At 40.6% G+C, this 21,537-nt stretch overlaps 1 protein-coding gene across 2 annotated transcripts in view; it reads right to left on the reverse strand.

The window, feature by feature from the left end:
* LOC101859951 overlaps nt 1–21,537 on the reverse strand; it is a 41,559-nt gene that overhangs the window by 17,678 nt on the left and 2,344 nt on the right. The window contains exon 2 of one of the 2 annotated variants that reach the window (XR_001185007.2): nt 11,586–13,084. The exons of the other annotated variant lie outside the window; for it this stretch is intronic. The gene's annotated coding sequence lies outside the window, so the exon portion shown is untranslated. Of the gene's footprint in view, nt 1–11,585; nt 13,085–21,537 lie in introns of those variants that run through there. 2 annotated transcript variants of the gene reach the window in all.

Consider the following 21,537-nt stretch of genomic DNA (forward strand, 5'->3'; position numbering starts at 1 on the left):
AACGGATAACAGTGAATGAAACGGTATAGCTTAGACATAGTTTACAATACCACTTACTACTTACAACTTTCTTTCCCAGCACGCAGAGGCCATAATGATGAGATATTCCCACGTGGCAAATTTCCATGGTTTTTTCTTACAAATATCTGGTCAATAAAAGTTTTTCGAGGAGAAACAGATCCCTCCGACCAATATAGTTGCCTGTGCAACAAATGGGGCATCGTCGATGACAGGTCGGTACCGTGAATTTTTGAGCTTCTTGAAGAATCAGTCACTGGAGGACTTACTGTTCGCTGTGTCATTCAGAAACACCATTTAATGGCAAAAAACCTGAGTGATAGTCTGCGTGACAAACCGGCTATTTTCACCAAGAGTGTTAAACAGATCAAAGCCCAAGCTTTGAATTAGAGATTATTCTAACAACTGTACACTGAAAATGACGAGGAATTTCAATTTCAATGCTTACTAAAGTGAAAGAACACAAGAACAACATTGCGTTCCTCACAGATCTTTTCACAAAGTTCAACCAGGTCAACTTGATACTGCAAGGGGAGACACCAACCTGATCAAGGCAAAATCCATGCTTTCGTTGTTCTTATCGAAATTGGAAGTGTACCGCCGAAACGTTGGCAGAAGAGAATTTACTCAGCTTCCTACCTTGGCGGAAACACTGAAAGAAGGGCACGTGTCTGACGAGGAACTAGACATATATACCAACCACCTTAGAGATTTGCTTGCTGATTATTATGAAGAAAAGGTTTACTGATATTTTTTAATAGGACATTCCAGACTGGGTACCGGATCCATGCAACACTGAAGCAGACAGTAACTTGCCAGTAGCAATTGAAGAAGAGTTTCTGACAATGAAAAGTGGCTTTGAAATCAAACCGTTATTCAATAGGTCTTACCAGTCATTCTTATTGAAAACTGTTATGCAAGACAAATACCCCTCCCTGTGGGAAAGGATCAAGTTGCTGTTCATCGCTTTTCCCAACTCCTTTCTAGTAGAAAGGAGATTCAGTACAGTGACAAGGTTGCTGACGAAGCAGCTGAACAAACTAAGGATCATAGAGCATGGCGATTTGTGTCTGCTACTGACCAATCTGAAACGGGGATGTTGATAAGTTGGTTTCCTCTTACCATGAGGTCCATCCTTCCCATCAGGGTCGAGTCAAATAATTTCTTTGTATATGCCTACTCCGTCGATACCTCAATGTGTATTTTCTTTCTTAAAATTTTTTATTTTTTTTTAAAGCAACGACGACGAAGCGCTTGGCCCGTTTTAAAAACAAACAGGCCTTTGCATCGTAAGAATAGCCGATCCATTATTAATTTTTAAGTGCATTGAATGAGCTTTTTGTTTTTTTCAACTCGACTTGGGGAAAAAACCCAAACAATCTTGCACTTTTGGTGCAAGCCTCTCAACGCAGATAACCAGAATATTCTGTAATATGTACTGAGCCCACAGCCACGACAGTTCGCGACGTCACGACACAGTACAGCAAGACTGTCTGCTAGTCACATCTCACCAGAAGTTCCCCACGGTAGTGAGCGGGAGTCAAAGGAAAGCACAAGCCTGCTCGCAAGCCTTCCATTAATCGAGCAGACTCCATCTCTACTGCAATTGCCCCATTTAGCTATGATACTGACGGGGACGAGTTCTTGATCAGCTTCACCGACTGGTGACGTATTCATTGACCCGGGGGGGGGGGGGGGGGGGGGGCGAATTCAAGACCCCACGGCGCAATGCCTGTCTAGCAAATTCGGGTGCAGACCTGATAATTGGTCAGGGAAATAAAAGCACCGATGAAATCACAGTTTTCTATGTGATCCCATCTGACGCGGCCATGTTGGTCATGCCTTGCTGTAGTTCGATGTTCGGAGAAAATCAAAGGCGTCGAAGGGTTCACACCTGGGTATGATCCTTTCATTGTAAGGTCCTTGCACCTGAGGCGAACATTGTACCACTCATCGAGAAATTTAGAGCGGAGATGTTATCGTATGCATGAGCGTGGATGATCTATGAAGGTCTTTTTTGTTCAGCAAAGAATGATCTAAAATGTTGGAACTCAAACTCCACAGTGGGATTTTAGCAGTGACTTTTATGTTGTTAAATTTGTTGCTTTTTGGGGATTCTTTCCTTCTTTCTTTCTTTTTCTTTTTTTCCTTTTTTTTTTTTTTTTTTTTACAACGGAGTCTTTAGTGAACCGGGATCATTAACGATGGGATCTGAAGTGGAGACTACTATGACAGATTAAACTGTGTAGAGTACTATTAAAGGAGACTCTAACTTTTACCCCCCCCCTCCTTCATCTTCCTTAGAACACCAGAGAAGTTATTCTCCATTGTTGTTAAGCAGGTACTGAATTCTTTTTTTAAATATGGAGCCGCTATGACATCTATTTAGACATCAGTTATAGTAGGCTAATGAGATAAATGGGTTTTAAAACATAAAATAAGTCTAATTGACAGAGTGAACTCGGCAAGCTTAGGAGTGTATGATTATAGTGCGGTCAAAAATTCGTAGAGCAAATATTGTCAAGTACCTCCACAAGTATCTAACATAAACTCTCCAGCTTTTGCACCGCGACTTGTATTTTGTCTTAAAAGAATGGTATTTTGTGAACGTCTGTTAGCTCTATTCTAGAAAAGTCCTGAATAAATACTAATACACGGTCTTTGGTATAACGTCCTTGTGCGAACCACAGATTCTACACTTAGGCCTATTTATAGAATTCTGTTGTGTGAACAAAGACCGCGTATACACGGTCTTTGGTGTGAACAAAGATTCTCCATTGGTGTGAACATAGAAGCGTTGGTCGAGCAACGGGCAAGCAAGCTGAGTGCAAGCTATGCGCTAGCGCCTGGAAAGTGGCAATTTTATTGCTTTTGATCTGAACACCTGAGCTATTCTGCTTGTCAGCGCTCGCAGCTTGCTGGGAGCCTCGTCTCAGCTACTGGCAATAATCTAGTAACTTTGGTCTGGGCGCCGCTTACAGAACTAGGGACAGACGATCTTTTTTGCTTGTAATCAAAGAGGGGATGTTATTCGATGGCTCATCTTTTTAAAAAAGTTTGCGTCGGTGGCCCTCAGACTCGCAACCGTAAGGTCGTGGGTTCGAATCCCGTCAGGGACCCGACGTTGTGTCCTTGGTAAGTCTACGCGTCCACCAAAATAAGATCATTTCCAAGCCATGCTATTGTACGAAGTTATTGCATGGTGTAGAAGCGACTCAAAAAGATCCGCGTCCACCAGCGTCACACCAGCTAAACCTATTTTTAGCCTAGTGTGTTATGATTACGAGAACAACAGACAGCACAGGCGATTTATTTACCACTTTAAAAAACTAAAAAGCAACAAATTATAATTATGGGAAAAATTGTTGGTAAGTTGGGACGATGAGAAGAAGAAGAAAAAAAAAAAAAAGGTGGGACTGGGATTCGAACCCACACTCACAAAAATAATGTTTGCCTTCAAACGCAGACACGCTGTTCAATCGGCCATCAGAACTTTTGTCAGCTGAGGGTAAATTAAGCTTCATATACAGCACTGTTTCAGGAAAGGCAAAGCGACATGATACATCGAGATGTAGATCTAGAATCTAGGCCCAGATCTAGGCAGATAAGGTCTGGAGAAAACTAAAATTTGGCGGAAAATTGGAAACACTAAACATTAGAGAACGTAGATCTAGATCTAGACACGTCCCTAGCTAGGTCTAACCTGGCCTATTTTTAGCTCCCCCGAGAACGAAATAATCTAGATCTAGATATCTAGGTCAAGTGCTTTAATTTCATTTTTTTGCTGTTTTTCAGCAATAATCTGCTATTGTACAACATATTATAATGAGATACAACTTTATTGATCATGCAAAGTACAATGAAGAAGTAAAAATGTACTTAAAGATGCAAATTTCCTTCCAAAATGAGTAGAATCGAGGCTTTCTTAATAATAATAATAATAATAATAATAATAATAATAATAATAATAATAATAATAATAATATAACATCTCAGTCCCCTACACGACTGACGAAAAAGCGTGCATGCAGGGAAATCGCGTAGTCAGGCAAAGGCAGTCAATGACGGACAAAAACAAGCTCATTTGCATGTGAGCTTGGCCTGCAAGTGACGAAAAAGCGCAGTGGACGCGGGGCCTTAAGTCGGTTTACGCGAATTTTCCTCACTTCACCCAGGTGAGAATGGGTACCTGGTAGTCTTTGAGCGCTTAATCAGCTGCTTGCACTGTATGCTTACTGGGAAACTGAGAATGTATCTGAGTGTTTTATGGTCAGTGGGTAATAATATGTGGCACAACGTGGTGGAATCAGGCACTCGTCAATTTTTGGGCATGTGGAGTTATTGATATCACCTGAATGCTTATTTATTTGCCTTGCTTTCACTTTCAATGAAAAAAATATCCAACAAGCTTGAATAGAAGTCAAGATACTTGCGATTGAAGAAGATGGGTAGCTTGGTTTCAGTGGTTAAATGGCTGCCAAAGTTTGGCAACTTCAATAGCTTAAGAGTCCTTGAAAATTGAAAATTACAGATTGTGTGCCTTTAAACCAAGGGTTTTCAGTAATATTTAACTGGAAATGTGTTTTCATACAAACATTAAAGGTGTTTAGGCAAAAATAAATCGATAAAAATTGCTAAACTCCTTGAAAAATGCCTTTTTCTCTTATTTCATTATTTTGACGAGCGCCTGATTTCACCACGATGCCTCACATATAGTGTTAAGCGCATAGAGCATGCTGTAGAGCGGGGTTATGCGCTATACAAATGCCATCTATTATAAATCATTATTACCCGAATTTGAAAATTTCGGAGTTTTTAAAGAAATCTGTGAATTCAGGTCACTCGCAAACTGAAAATTAGAGAGGCGCTACTGCATTGGAAGCAGGGACGAAGGCTGATTTGTTTGAAAGGATTTGGAGTCTACATAATTTGATAAGTAGGCACCACGTCAGAGTAGTCCTACAATGGATTCCTGCCCACACTGGGATACCGGGAAATGAAAGAGCTGATGCTCTTGCAAAGAAAGGAGCTAGCCTCCCTCAGCCTGAAATTCCTACGAATTACACCACCAAATGATCAAGTCAAACCTCAAGGAAGAGTGGATGAATGACTGGGCCACAGGTACGACAGGAAGGAGGATGTATGGCCACATGAATAAACCACTGGTCAAAAATCCAATCAATGAGTTGAGAAGGGGAGATCAATCCAAAATCTTCCAACTTAGAACACAACATGTACCCCTCAACCAACATCTCAACCGAATTGGAGTAAAGTGGTCTGCTGCCTGCCCACTATGTGACTACCCCTCTGAGACAGTGGAACATCATCTGTTCTTCTGTAGAAAACTAACTGATTTAAGGGGATGTTTTCATCTCAAGCTACCCCGCACATCTAACTGCCTCTACTCCTCAAAACAACAATTAGAACAGACATGCAGCTATTACCGAATGGCATCATGCAGAAGAGTTAACGCTCAGATGCTACTGGATCGCTAACAACAACAACAACAAAAACAACAAAGGGAAATCAAAATGAGACAAAGAACCAGGCAGAAAAGAGGCTACAATATGAACATAATTAATAATAAGACTCCTTTTTCGGGGCGGCATCACTGGGTTGTGAATGAAAACAAATTCTGAAGTACTCATCTGCCAAAATAATCGAGAAATATTTAATTTAATTTAATAATTTGCATTCCTACTTTGGGTAAAACGTAAACTAATATAGCTTTTAAATACTCGGTGGGATTAATGACCTAAAGATTTTTCAAAAGTAATTTTAACTAAAGATGTGAATACCTAAACAGACGGCTAACAAGCAGAGATGACAATACTACGAATTACATGTATTAGCAATTTGGGTTCAAATTTGGCTGTCATTGTCCAGGCTAGCTTTTTGTGGCCAGGAAATCATAATCGTGAGCTGATTTTAGAACGGTAAAAAGTCGAAGGAAAAAAACAAACAAACAAGCACTCGCAACAACTACGAGATAATTAGGCATTAGCACCTCCCCCTCCCGGTATCGTTCTGAGGTAGACTCCACCAACACAATTGTTAGCTTACATAATCGGTGCTTGTGACTGCTTATAAAACTGATCTAAAAGGGGTGAACAGGGTATTTTGACGCAATGAAACAGTTTGAGTACTGTGCACATAACTCAAATTTAAACTATTTAAATTTATAAGGCCTACGTCAATGGGTGCACTTGACGGCGACGGTGTTCCCAAATTACGGAAGGGAATAAGTGATTATTATTTGATTATTTTATAATGTAGACCCTTCGCCCGTAATTGGTACCCAATTACACACGTTTGCTTTCAAGACTCAAATTTGCAAATTCAGATCGCTAGCAAAAAACGAAATTAGTAAACGTGTGCGAAAAAGGCGCAATCGGGGAAAAAAACTCCCCTGATATACCGTATTACGTGTTTCTATTTATAGTGCGCAACTTATAGTCCAAATATCCTCAACTATTGAACACCTCCAGCTTTAGCACAATGACTGGTATAAATTGTGTGTCGTAACAGGTCAACATTTTTGTGAACTCTTGTTAGCCTTATTCTAGAAAATCCTTAACAATAAACACTAATAAAAAATCCCAGTGGGTGGTGTCTAAAGATTTAAAGAGGTTTACATCCCATGACCAGGGATACCTTTAAAAGCAATTCTGTCCTCTGTTCTTATTGAACGCATGTTTTGAGAACCTTTAGTGCAAAAAAAAAGAAAATCTTAATAACGAAATCATTTCTTTTTTCAACAAGAGTGTCATTAGTTAGCAGTGACGTAGGTCGTATGCGTATGTATAATGTGTGTTAGAAATGGGAAGTGCTGGAACTCTCTTATTTTCCTAGAGAGGTATTTTATATATAAATTTATGAAGAAAGTAAAAAGAAATCTAACTGCAATTGTTGTGGGAAAATACGATTAAGGTAAGACAACTTGCTACATACTCGTGTGCAAAGTAAGGGGGACATTGATTCCCGATGATATTTGAGAATAAGTTGCGCCACGAGTTTTTGGTCGCATTCTGATACATGAAATACTTAACTATAGCCATGCACTGCTTAATCGAACATGGCCATTGCCGCCACTCTTTGCTCTCAATAAAGGCTTTGCTGTTGTGTGAACCTAGCATACTGTCGGCCTCGCCATTACGCCTGAATGAAGGACAAAAGTGTTTCATTTCTAAGGAAGTAATCCATCATTCCAACAATTTTTGTAAATCAGCACTATTATAACACCAGTCTCGCTATAGCCGAATGCATACGGGAAATCCCCATCTGCCCTTCAGTAACAGTTGTAGTCCGAGAGCCGGTGTCACAGGATATTTCGGAACCGGACGAATGGGAACCATTCCGATTCATCCTGGCCCTGGTGGCAGGATTTTTGGAACCATTCCGATTAATCCTGACTGTAGTGGGAGGATATTTGGGAACCACCAGGATATTTCGGAACCGACTAGAAGGTCTTTAACCCACATGAATTTTTGACTTTATGACTTTTTCCAAACAGATTTTGTGGTCGCTTTGATGAGGTTGGGCAATAAATCTCTTCTCACTGTAATAGAATAACGCTTACTAAAATACTAGTTTATAGTCCAAGGGACACGATCAAGTAATTAAGTATAAGCTGTTAATTAAGCATTGTTTGCCCTTGTGAAGAGCAGCAGAAAGTAATGATCAGCAATATTCTGTTTGCATCATTCCTTGTCAAAATTCACCGAGTTACAATTCACTGTACTCTAGCAACGTGAGATTACCAGCTACAGCGAATATCTGTGAAATGGAGAGTGAGACAGAAGTGCTACATGACGGGAGTAGGCCTATTGTTTTTGATATCCCAGATCATATCTGGGAACAGTTGAATGAAGACAAAGAAGTGGAAATTTCTGTGCCAAGCCAGCCTGTATCCAGTGATTCCAGCGAATAGAAGGCCAGGCGTTCAACTACATCCATTACTGGTACTGAGTATTCTCTCTCTCTCTCTCTCTCTCTCTCTCTCTCTCTCTCTCTCTCTCTCTCTCCCTCTCCCTCTCCCTCTCTCTCTCCCACCCGCAGGGGCGAAGGGTGACCCATCAGTTTGGGCACGCAAAATTTAACGAAAAATTGCAGTTTGGTCCATAAACAGCTTTCTTATAGGCCTACAACCATATTTTACTTTGGAGAACAATCTAAACTCAGGGCACCCAACTTTTCACCCATTCCCTTCCATATCGCTCCTTCAATCACTAGAACTAAATGTAGGCCAAGAATCTACAAAACCTAGATAGATTTACCTAGATTAGATCTAGATCTAGAGTGGATGTACCCCCAACGACACAGTTGCATGCTCAGAGACTCAAAGTTCAAAGCCCGATTTTCATTTTCTGTTAATTGAACTTGATTTGGTGAAAGTTTTGGTGTAGACATGAATAATAATCTATTTTCCCCAGAAACCAGTCTCTTTTCACATCAGGGATGGTCTTTTTTCATTAGATATTGAGGCCTTGTGGCCACTGGGGGTACGTGGCCACTGGGGGTACATCCACTATAGATCTATAATGTAAAAAAAAAATGCTCTGATGGTAGAAAACGATGGAATGGCACAATCAGGGCCCCCATCCCTTCTGATAAATGGGCACGCAGGATGGAGCAAACAAGGAAATTCCTACTTGATGATACTCTCCCAACCTTCAGCGACCGGAAGGCCAAGAACAAATTAATTTTCCAAGCACGCCACAAGTAATTCCTGAATGGAAACAAGTTGATGTTTAAGAAGAGTGGGAAGGATCTGGAGGTAGTGGCCGACCAGAAGGAGCAGCTGACCATCATCCAGTGCACCCACAGTGGAATTGGCACATCCAAAGAATCAAAAGCGCTTGGTGGTCACCTGGGTTGGAACACTGTGGCAAATCACCTCTCCACCAGATACGAGGAGGATGTGAACGTGAGTCTACTGAGTACTTTTTCAACCCCTGCCCGACCATTACTGAGAGGAGAGTCCTCTGCGAAAGAATGGGATGCCTGAGCGCCCAAAAGGTCAAGTACTGCTGGATGGTGAATGGTCACAAGATTACTGAAACCCTGGCCTCTTCCTGTGTTGGCCTACCTGATATCTGGTAACCAAGAGGACCACCTGATGGTCAGAGTTGTCATTACAGAAGCGATTGCCAATGCAGGTCCAGGTTCAGTGATCCAGCAATTCTTTGGGCGGGAGCCCGTCTGGAAGTACATCCTACGCACCAATATGCCACGGTCATCAGTGTGGGGCACAGAAGTTGAAATATTCACGGCTTCCCAGATTCTGCAGATGGATATTTACACCTACACATTTGGGCAAGGCACTTCACCCGACCAGGACAAACTCTCCTGGGGTAGATTCCCCTATCTATGTCTCCTGCAATAGTGGAGGAACAAACAGCCGCACAGGAAGCCGCTGCAGAGGAGTCGAAGAAACGAGTGGACCAGTGCAAACCATACACGTTCACCAAGGACCAGCCTACACCGCGCGCACTTTATCAGGACAACACCAGGTGTCACTCTGCACCAGTGGTTGGATTTAGATAAACGAGTGTACTCTTTTACTCTTTTACTTGTTTTTACTTGTGTATTTTGCACAAACTCAAGAAGCTCGCCACTGGTATAATTCTACCTAAAATAAGTTTGCATAGTTTTGCATTTTAATTATGTTTGGAAGTAAAAAACGTTTATGAAAAATACAAGGGAAGTGCTTTGATTTCTTTTCTCTTTCCTTTTTTTTTTTAAAACTTTTATTTTGATGCTTTTGAAATTTTGAAGTGTGTACTGGAAAATTACATTGCCAAGTTTTTTGTTGAAGCCTGTGAGCCAAATGTACACATATAAAGCTGCCAAGGATTGTGTCATTTTGTCCTCTGGTTCTATGTTTTCACGTAGCATTTCAATAATGTAATGATTGTGGTTTGAAAGTTGCCAATAAAAATGTTTAATTGTATTCATTTGTCTGTTTCCTTTGATTGTGAAGTGTGAGACACTGCGTATCACACATGGATGACGGAGGTTCCGAAATATCCTGGAGGTTCCCAAATATCCTGCCGCCATGTGCAGGATAAATGGGAATGGTTCCGAAATATCCTAGGATTTTTGGAAACCAGTTCCGATTTATCCTGATTCCGAAATATTCTACGACTAGACTTCATGTCAGTCGGGGGCCAACTTGTATCTTATGGGCATATTTTTTTTCTGCTGGTTGAAATACACCAACCCGTATCTATGGCTGGACAATGAGTCGCTTTAGCAAAATCCGGATAATATATTAGTCCACCTGTTCGGCAAATAATATGTTATGAACCGCTTCGACAAATGGATTAGAACCACTTCCACAAACGGGTTAGCATCACTTCAACAAGTGGGTGCACCCACTTCGGCAAATGGGTCAGGTAAGAGGGTTTAGAGTCTGAAATCGGATAATGTTTCATTGAGAATTACCCGGTTATCCGGATAGTTTATCCGATTTTGCCCACCTCTACCCGTATCTTGCAAGAAGGATTGCCGATGTACTCAAGGACAAGTCGACCAAGATTCGCGCTAACGCTAACAGCTCCTCTCGTCGCGATGTCACAGGCTGCACCGAAAGGTGCACAGCACGCCTGCTGTCCTCCCTCGTGATATGGACTCCTCTAACAAAGCATGGAGACATTGGCAGACAATGCCGCATCACTGTCACACGACACCTCCGTGTAGATTACTAAAATCAAACGTTCGACAGAATTGAGCGTCAATCACAGTATCATCACAGAAGGTCGCACAATGTGCGTTTGGCCTGAAAACAAAATACAAGTGTTTCTTTCTTCAACACCGCACTCATAAACATAAACACTGATGTACGTGTAGAATTCACTAGTACTATTGGAATGTTAAGAAATTGAGAACTGTCTGCAATACCAGATATCGACGAATACATGCACATTCCTGAGATTATTAATTTATAAAGCAACAGTGGGGAGAGTAGAAAGAGAGATGGAGATATTTTAAGGTGGGCGGGGAGATGCATGGCTCATTTCGATATTTTTTTAAATCGGCCTCGTCCTTGATCAAGATCTGATCCGTTCTTTGTCAGTATGTGTGCACGTAGGTCTATCGCTCGGTAGAACCAAAGAATGCAGGACCCCGCTACGTCACCACGAGGACGTGACGTGATAAGCCTGGTTCGTGCCACATAAACATGCACACACGCAGTGTCTCACTCACTGACTCTTATATACATTCTTGTGCGACTCTCTCTCTCTCTCTCTCTCTCTCTCTCTCTCTCTCTCTCTCTCTCTCTCTCTCTCTCTCTCTCTCTCTCTCTCTCTCACTCTCTTTCTTAAGCATGGAGAGCTTTTTCTGTCAAATAAAGAACCCACGTCTGATCAAACCGAGATGGATTATTAGTTTTCAGGAAGCAAGCCAGCAACAAGATGGTAGACTCAGTCAGAGACTTCCAGAAGATGAATAGTTTATACTGTGTCACAGGAACTGTATCAGCACATTGTTCCAGAGACCATCAGCGACTTTTATGAAAGAAAAAGACAGGGGAACTTTCTGAAAAAGAACCCAAACGTCTAAGGGGCAGTACTAGTTCGTTTAATTTTCGTGAATATTGGGGGTTTTTTCTGTGGAGAAGCATGCTCATTGATACCCCATAAAAACACCCTGATCATTGGAAACAAGCCTACTTATGCCGAATTGTAGAGGAGAAAGGGATGAAGATCACCAAAGAAGAAATACAAAAACGTGCCTTGGAACATGGGGGCAAATGGGGGACGGATGTCAGCTTCCGTGTGTCATCAGCAGTCAGTGATTTGCTTGCCTCAAACTCTAGCTATCACAGAGACTGCTACTCCCGGTTCTACACAAGAAGTTCAATGCGATCAACTAGCTCACCTACAACGCATGGCAATGCCCTCAGTATAATACTGGTTGACGAGATTCGATCAAACAAGTCACGCCTGTGGAATAGTGTGGAAGTCCATGAACGCTATACAGTATTGAACTTGGAGGGAAAGACAAATGTCGGCTTTCATCACTACCGCAGTTGTCACCATTTTGCGACGAGTTCAGTCAGCACTAGTGGCACATATGGTCGTCGACAGCTACTTCAGACTGAGCACAAAGTATTACTGTACAAATGCCCGCCAGAAGGGGACAAGTCGTGTGTACAACCTGACTGAAGAGTAGCCTTTGCCACAGCAAAGAGTCGTGCTGAAAGTCACAACTAACAAGGAACAACTGATACAAATTGTTGTACATCGTCTTTGCAGTATGCTACCTCCAATAGGAGCAGATGTTGTCATCACTAAACCAGATCCACACCCTATACACATGGGGTCTGAGCTTCAACAACACACTCTGTATCGTGAAGAAGCTGGTGTCATCAACGAATTGCCATTAGGACAGAGGGACATCAGGGTCATTTCTGATGACAGCGATGTTCTCGTTATCATGGCCCATCATCTCTACATGAGCACCAAAGGAATGTCATAAAATATGACCCTGTCCATTGAGTCGTGCACATCCACACATAATGTCATAAGTGTCAACGACGTTATCAGACAGCTTGTAACCATAATGCCTAATCTGCTGGCAGCTCATGTCCTGAGTGGTTGTGACACAGCTTCTTCCTTTTCTAGAATTGTAAAGATGATAGTACTCAAGAAGCTTGAAGTATTCATCATGGAACTGGTGCTTGGGAAGATGTCTGTTCCATTCCTGGAAATCTCTGAGTCATGCCTCCACTTCACTAATCTGCTCTATGGGGATGAGTCTGGAGCCAATCTGAAAACAGTTTGAGTCAACATTTTTGGGAAGACGTTTGCTGGAAAGAGACACATTCCCCCGAATGTAAGTAGCCTTCCTCCGACGATGACAAGTTTTCTGGCCCTCATCAAACGAGCACACTTTCAGGCTGTGCTGTGGCAAGTGGCAGGGGAGCCATCTCCTCCTGAGCTGGATCCTGTTGAGTATGTATGGCAGCCGAGATGGTAAATGCTCAGTTGTCAGCTCCCGATAAAGTTCTCAATCTGGTCAGTTGCAGCTGTAAAACTAGATGCAGCACAGCACAGTGCACCTGCAACAAAACGTTTGTCCAGTGTACAACATTTTGCATATTAATGCAGAGGAAGAACTGCCTGCAATAACCCAATGACTGTCATTGCCCCCCCCCCCCTAAATGACTGGGAGGATACATGAACTGTCTACAGACGCCCTTCAGTCACTCTTTATGTGAGAACTAGCAGTAGATACTGGCGAGTGTCCCACCGTTTTCTCCCTATTAAACAATTTAATTAAGTGATTTTAATACGACAGTTTCAAGTGTATTGCGGGTCAGCACATTTAAGAAAGCCAGATGGCGGCCATCTTGTTCTTTTTTAAAGTTTCAATTTAATCAATTATTGGATGTGTATTTCATCAAGTGTCGTTTACTTTTGTAACACAGCATTCTGTTTAATTAAGGTTGTCAATTTTTAAATTTTTATGTCTTTAAATGTATGATGCTCTCTCAACATCTTTCACTCGAAATTCTATGGCGGCCATCTTGAATTTCCACTTTTAGACAAAAATGCTCAAAGTTTAGCGTCCCCCCCCCCCCAATTTAGATTTGAAATCAGCAATGAAAACTCAGTTAGAATCATCAAAGAAAAAAACTTTATGACGCAAAACAAGCTTTTTCATTTTGCGCTCAGACTATAGGCTCAAAAGGTGCGCTCGGTAATCTTTGGTGAGTCGGAAATACATCATAGTGCATGGTCTAGGATGGATTATATTTCATGCCATACTTAGACTTGGAGTTGTTTTAGCACTGCACGTCTGGAAAGAATAAATCCTTCTTATTTTACACGTAAAATATAAGCTGATATCTCACACGTGAAATATAATAAACATTCGCACAAATTACTCCGCGCACTATATTCTTATTCTAACCTTCTGTAAGCAATGTATAGGTTTAAATGATAATATTCCTAGACCATGCAATGTTATAGAAGCCGCTCTATGCTCTCTGTAAAAACTTCGCTGTAAAGCGCGCTCACTACAGGCGGCCAAATGAAGTGCTAAACACCCGCCTCCCACACCGTCCATACAGTAGAAAGTACGCACAACTCCCTACGTTGCCCTTCATTTTGTCCCAAATTGAGTCAAATGGTGCGCACCATAGTGAGCCAGGGTTAGATCTATACGTCAGAGTGCGGCTATAGTATTTTAGTGCAATCCAAGACTCATTAAGACAAGACGAGACAACAGCCTCATTTTCGTTCCAACTGGCTCCCCTTGGTAACCAGCTAGATGCGCGTTTAAAGCGTAAACAAACGACAGGAAGAAAGAGCGCACTGTTCAACTCGCTGAAATAGATGCCTAAATCTACTTTGAATTTCATAATGGCAGTTTTGCCTTGGTTTTTTTTTTATCATATAAACTGTTTGGCATTTATTTCGACTGGTTTTTGTTCACATTTTGAATATAGTGAGTTGGGAAATAAGATTTTAATGAACGGAAAGCGGTAGTGAGTTGAACATGTTCAGTGACATGATGATGTAGATATCTAGATCTAGATCTAGATCTAAATCTAGGAGTTTACGAAACGGTAAAAGTACATTAGATATTACAGTTTAAAAACGACAGAACAGCCAGTGGTGCTCTGCAATGAACTGTTCTCTAACAGAATATACAAGAGATTGGATATTTTTAAAACTAAAGAGATACGGTCCGAGGTGCCAGACGAGGGTGAAGACAGGATCTGCTGAGCAAGTCACCAGAATGTCTCTTTTCTGAGACAGTTCTCTGCTCTGAGTCTTGGGTACTTTGCGGACTCTCAGTTTCTTGGTGCTAAGGCAAACCAACTGAAGGTGCAATGTAGCCATACCTGTGTTATTCAAAGTTCCCAATCCCCGTACTCTAGAAAGAAACAAACCACCCCAAAAGGACTTACGATGCTAACGAAAGACTCATGCTCTTTTACAACGTGGAAATTCCTCAATCTCAAACATTATTTTCACAAGTAAAAAAATCTTGTTCATTTATCTAGCCAAGAATAAGCTATACAATTTTTATTTGTTAAAAGTATGTGTATATATACTGGATAATAGAATAGAAGCGAAACCTCATCACATTGTGTTTGTTAACAAGGTAGGCCCTAAGTAATATATAGGCGCCTATACTTATACTTATACTACAGCCTACGTTTTAAAACAAAATTTAATTTAATTTGGAAATCAAAATAAAACAAAGTGATACACATCATGTAGAATGGAGACTCTTATGTCACTGGAAAGGCTAACTGGGGTAAGCTGTCAAATCCATGGTTCTGGAATGCTTAGGTTATAATTATTAGTAAATGTAGTATATCACATCAAAGAATGAACAACAATAAAAAGAACAACAATATTAGACTCTATGACTCTGAGTATGAGAACCCTTCAATAAAGTAGGCCTACTGTTAATAAGAGAAAAGCATAACATTGAGAGGAAGAAAAACTCAACAAATCCTTTTCTTAGTGGCCACTATAATCTAGATCTATAAACTTTGTTGTCTATACTGTGCCATTGAATGTGATGCATGTGTGTATTTTGTTCATGTTATAGTTATATAAATGTCACTTATAATAATGTGTTGATTAAATCATCACACCATTCTTCACAAATAGTATAATTCTATGACTTGAAAAATTCTGTTTTTGCAGCTGTTGTAGCTCATTTTCTGGTTCACAATTAAGTTGCTGCTAGGATGGCATTCCTCTGCCAAGTAAATCGGTTTCTGCCACATCCCTTTTCAAAGCAAGTTTGACAGTTTCTTCAATGCTTCACTACAAATACAAACAAGTCATTTGCAATTTACAAGCATTGTATCAAACCAACTTCACCCCATATTCCCCTCTTGAAATATAACATTGGTTGGTTGAAACAATTTGAAATATGGCAATGAACCCCCCCAAAATAAACAAAAAACAAAAAAACAACAACAAACAAACAGAAAAAATCACTTCAAAAACCCTACCTAGCATTAATAAAGACTGGATACAAATAATCCAAGCCCTTTTGATTCTGGTCAAGGAAACTGAAAGGGTGGTGGTAAGTATTTATTCAGCAATATATATGTTAAATCTGTAAACCTTTTTGCAGCTATCAAAGGAAAAAAGCAGTCACTAGAGACAATCCTGCCCCTACCCCCAAGATTGTTGCACATGCTTTTCGCCTAATAATGGTAAATAAAGTCCTCTGACCAGTCCTGGTATGAACTGTAAAGATTACATTGACCACTTCCTTTCAGTTTTGCTTCCAGGTAGTTGGGCCAATAACTCAAACATTGCACCACCTAAGTGTGCTCATAATATAAAGTCCAAAAAGAGGAGCAGCCACCAATGACTAACCTCATCAAGTCACTGAAAGTAGAGTACCTGGTGCCGTTTGAAAATGTTGTCACCTACAGTAGTGGGTACTTTCTTGGAAAATGTCTCGAGTCATATGGGGCAATTCTAAGACTTTGAGAAAAAGGAGAATCTAGAATCTAGATCTAATTGCCCCACAAAAGTGAAGGCTTTCTAAAGCCATATTTCCTTCTGCTTGTACGCCCGGTCAGAAGCTGTGGGACTGTTTGAAGCTATTCAAGCTTCTTTAATTAATTGGGGAAAGGAAACTTAATATTGTGTCGATGGGGGCTTAAGAACACATTATTTGTTTAATAAAGAAACTATAAACACCAGACAACATTTCAAAACAAAGCTACTGCCCCCCCCCCCCCCCCCCCTCACACACACACACAACCCACCCGATGCAGTCAGTGATTGAAAATCTAAGACTGCCACTGCTGCTAGAGTCCAACTGTTGACTAGGATCTAGAGTCTAGATCTAGATCTAGATAAACTAGGCCTACACAGCGAGCTGTTCCCAAATGTCAGAATCAATTATCATGAACTGAAGTTAAGAAACAATGGCACTCCTGTACAATAGCGGTCCTGTTTGCACTAAATCACGCAAGGCCTAAGTGCCCGGTGTTTCTTATTTAGATCTAGATCTAGGCCTAGATTATAGATATATAGATATCTATATATAAGATTCTAGATCTAGACCTAGATCTAGGAATCTAGATCTAGATTCTATATCTAAACTGAATTAAAATTATAGATCTAGCTATGTATATCTAGATCTAGAAATAGATTATATTGGTTATCTATAGAATCTAGATATCTAGATCTAGAATCTAGATCTAGATCTAGATATCTAGAAATCTAGATCTACATCTAGATTCTAGATTCACTGCCACATGACAATAATGGCCGTCATGTAAACATTAAACGGGACCATATAATTGTACAGGTGCACCGAAAAAGAAGCCATTGAAACGAGCACAGAAGCTTAAGTAGATCTAGATCTAGATCTAGATCTAGATTTATATCTACTGTTGATATGATAGTATGAATCAAGTTGCATGATAGTGTGTCTAAGCCAATTCACAGGCAAGTGGCCTAGTCAAGAGTCGCCCTTCGGTCATTCGCCAACCACTAGGCTAGGGCATTCTAGATCTACATGTACTTTCCGAACTGCACTCTTGGATGGGTGCACAACAAAATCTAGATTCTAGAATCTAAATCTAGATCTAGATCCTGGCGTTTCTAGATTTAGATAGGCTACGTTTATTAATTAAATACTCTCTTTGGGCTAAAATATATATTTTTAGTAGGCCTAGGCTAGACATACCGCCCGAGAAGATCAGTAGCCTTGCATTGTAACCAATGTAAACGATCGTCAGCCCAGCGAGTTATACGCGCAGCTGGCAGAGTGGGAGGGGCCTGCGCTTGTCACATGACATAAAGAAAAGTTGTCCCGTCTCTTGTCTTACTGAGTCTTGGGTGCAATCCAAAGGGGTTATAATAATAGTACTAGATGTCGCAGATGTGACGTCACCCACGTAAACTCACTATGGCTGTGCGGGCCCACTCAGCTCGCTTTGTCGCCATTTTTGAGAGGATTATAAACAGCACTGTCACGCTGCGCGTCCCACGCAACGCCTAGGTCTTCGTAGAGTTTGAAGCTCAATTCAGTTTTATTTTAAGTTTCTTTTTGTTTGCTGCTGTTGTTTAATCATATTACACACACGCATACACAAAACCGCATCTGCTGACCGATTCTGGGAAACATAAATGCACTTAAATGCAAATGAACAGAGATAATATATAATAATTAATATGACATATTGTTTGTTTTTCCCGAGTGGGGTGGGGGAGGGGTGGAGGGAGATAAAATGAGTAATTGAGTTTGTTAAGAAAAAGTACAATTTCATACTTACTAAATGGATTGCTTTTATGTCATGTTGTCTACACTCCCCTTCTACTGATGCAAAACCTAAGTCTTCACAGAGTATATTAGGGGTTAAGACTGGGTTAATTATCTGATACATTAATTCGCCATTGTCTCAAAATGATAAATTAATTGTAGGCTGGGATACTGTAAGCCACTTATTGTATGGATCCTGAGCGTCGTTTCATATCGGGCACAAATGATGACATACCGACAAAATTTTAAAATGCAACACTTACATACATAACCGGTTCTTCTTAAACGTTCACAACGTTGTTTTCTTTTAAATTGGCGTTGATTGGCAATGATGTTTGTCTACAAAACACCCCGTATTCCATGAACCCCTGCCGCTGCTGTTGCACATGCTGTTTGACATTTGTTCCACAAATGAGACAGAATATTACGCGGTCTTGTTGGTGGGTAGGGTACTTAATATTCTCTTATCTCAACAACATCGACAGTGGTTCTTTTCCGCTCAGCCAGCCTTGAAGGTGAGCTCGAGTTGCAGCTGAAGCTTCTAGCCGTTTTTTCATTCTCATTTCTGATTCCAGAAGGCCGATATGAGCGCCCTGGTGTGGTCAGCGGTGCAAATACAGACATACTGTTTTAGCGACGAACAGCAAAAGGTTTATAAAATTATGTCTCTTTATTTTGACAAGTGATCATCAAGTCCAACTCATTTATGTTTTCTAAATGTTACGCACCGTGCAAAAAAGGGCCTTATTTGCATTATTTGGAGATTATCTGGCTCATTTAAAGGTAAACAATCTCAAAAATCGCGCCCCTCAAGTTGGACACTTGTGACGTCATAGCTAAGACCTCTGGTTCTTAATTTATAACCTCTTCAGTGCAATCAAAGATCGTACATAACGATGAACGATCTTTAATGAAATGCTAGCAAGTGGATCTAAGTCTATGCTAGCAAACGACTTCCAGCCTTTGATTTGTTTTAGTTGCTAAGTTATAAATCAATGTCATCTCTCTTCTCACGACAATATGTCAATATTATACATTTATGCAGTTTCTTAATTTCTAAACTTTTGAATTGTACGTACTCTGCTCGCTGTGCCCATGCCTACGTCATTATCGTTTTGTTTTTGTTTTATTTCGCGGAGGGAGGAGAGCACAATATGTAAATTAGCGTGACTATACTATAAATATAGGAAAACAATCCAGATTTTTTCCAATCTTCACTCTGACTCCGACGGGCATGAACATTTTGTTTTCATGTCGAATTTACGATCAGGTGTGACTGAAAGCAAACATTTTATTTCCTTGGAAAGGTGAATTGAATCATGTTCACAGAATATCATAAAAATAATTTCCTAACTTCTCCCCAACAGAGAAACTGTCTAGATTGGCTTTCAAGCGTTTATTTCCAAGAGTTCAACTTTCCTGCACTTATGTTCTCGAGAGTAAATGCTGCATCCAATAATCCGCAGATCTATGGCAATTACATCAAAACAATATGTTCACAAAACATCACCCACTTTTTCCAGCACCCATGTCGCAGTGCGCATCACGTTCCTAGTTTAAAGTAGTCTTTTTAAAAATAACAAATGATTTTTTTTTCACGTACAAACCGCTGGTTTTCTTTTCTTTCTATATTTCACCTTTGTCGAACACTCTACCTTCATAGTCAGGAGTCCCATACCACTCTAATCTTGATAGTACTTGGTGTTGTCTGTAAGATCTGCTCCTCAAGGATTAAGATATTTTTTTGGACAGTTGAAAAAAAAAAGAAGAAATACGCTACCTGTTTACGAAATTAAGTTCTTTTTCAGATTAGATGGCGCACGCGTTGTAGGAAATGAATGCCTTTTGATAGGGAAAGGGAACGCTATGCCACGAGCTGCACAAAGAAAGAGTCGCTTGTCACTAGGCTTTCAGGTGAATAAAAAATTCAGCAAGAGTTATAAAGGTGGTTGGATTAGCTGCTGAGGGAGTTATTCCATAGCTGTATGAGGTTTTCTTTTTTCTTGGGGAGGGGGGGTGGGTTGGTTTTCATTGCCTCAAACAAGCAAAGACGGCCTATGTGACAACCTAGACCCAATTATTTCTCTGAAGACGCAAGGATAATATTTTCTTCCTCACTGCCACGTATCTGCATTTAATCATGAGTAGCTTCTATTTGAACAACAGCGCGATTAAAATTCGCTACGAAGTTCTTACCACCGTTACAATTACTAATTACGCATGCAGGCTTATTCACAGTTATTCAAAGGACAAGCAGTTTCCAGTTTGAACATGATACAAGTACCTGTCTCAGCCCAAATCTCCACATAGAACTAGAAAGATGTGTTACTATTTTTAAATGTATACACTTTATCTACGACAGTACTTTTACGTCATTGTGTGTATAGATTACATGTACTTATTATTGCCATCGGAATTCGCTTTCAGCCAGGTTAAACACCCCTTTCAGAGCTGTAAGATCATAATAATTGAATGCAGGGCCTCCGAAAAAAAGTGCCCGAAAAGCTTGAACCCATGAAAAAGGATTTACGGAGTGGGGGTGGGGGTGGTATGAAGGCATAGAAAACTCACCCAAATAGCCAGAATTTAAAACCTCACTGATGATTCGAACTAGGGTAGCATAACACCATGGCTGGATGTCTTTGACGGTACGCTAACACTGTTGCAAGGTGAAACCTAAAAATTCGAATTATTACATGAAACGGCACTATTACAAAACAACACTAGGAACCCACCACAGCAAAGATTCACGCATCGCTTCTGCGGACTTCTTCACATACCGAGGCTCCCGTTGTAACCAAATCCTTTCGTCCTCATAATATTTCACTTTCATTTTCATTTGGCTAAAAACGGAAATTTTCGCCTCTTTTCTCGCTGGGGTCGCCCTGCCATAAACGACTTCCTTAAAACTGCCTGTAGTTGAGGTTGTCTCCAAAATAAACAGCCATGCCGATCCTATTGGTCTTTCTCTCTGTGTCGAATGGAGATCAATATATAGATTTTTTAAACTCAAAGAGTGCTGGGAATGTTCAAAGAAAGACTTAAACCCCGATAACAGAATTGCGCTCTTTGCACATGTGTCGTTCTCAGTGGGACATTTGGTCCGTTTCTATCACACAATTTAAAAGTTGGGTCTAGCTGGTTGTAACAACACACCAGTACTTGTAGCAGCAACAACACGTTTAGCAACAGAAGTCATATTAGAAGAAGCAAAAACATTTTTTAAAATGTATTTGTTTTATAACCACCCCCCCC

The sequence above is a fragment of the Aplysia californica genome, unplaced genomic scaffold, assembly GCF_000002075.1.
Source record: "Aplysia californica isolate F4 #8 unplaced genomic scaffold, AplCal3.0 scaffold00347, whole genome shotgun sequence".
In the NCBI taxonomy this organism is placed as follows: domain Eukaryota; kingdom Metazoa; phylum Mollusca; class Gastropoda; order Aplysiida; family Aplysiidae; genus Aplysia; species Aplysia californica.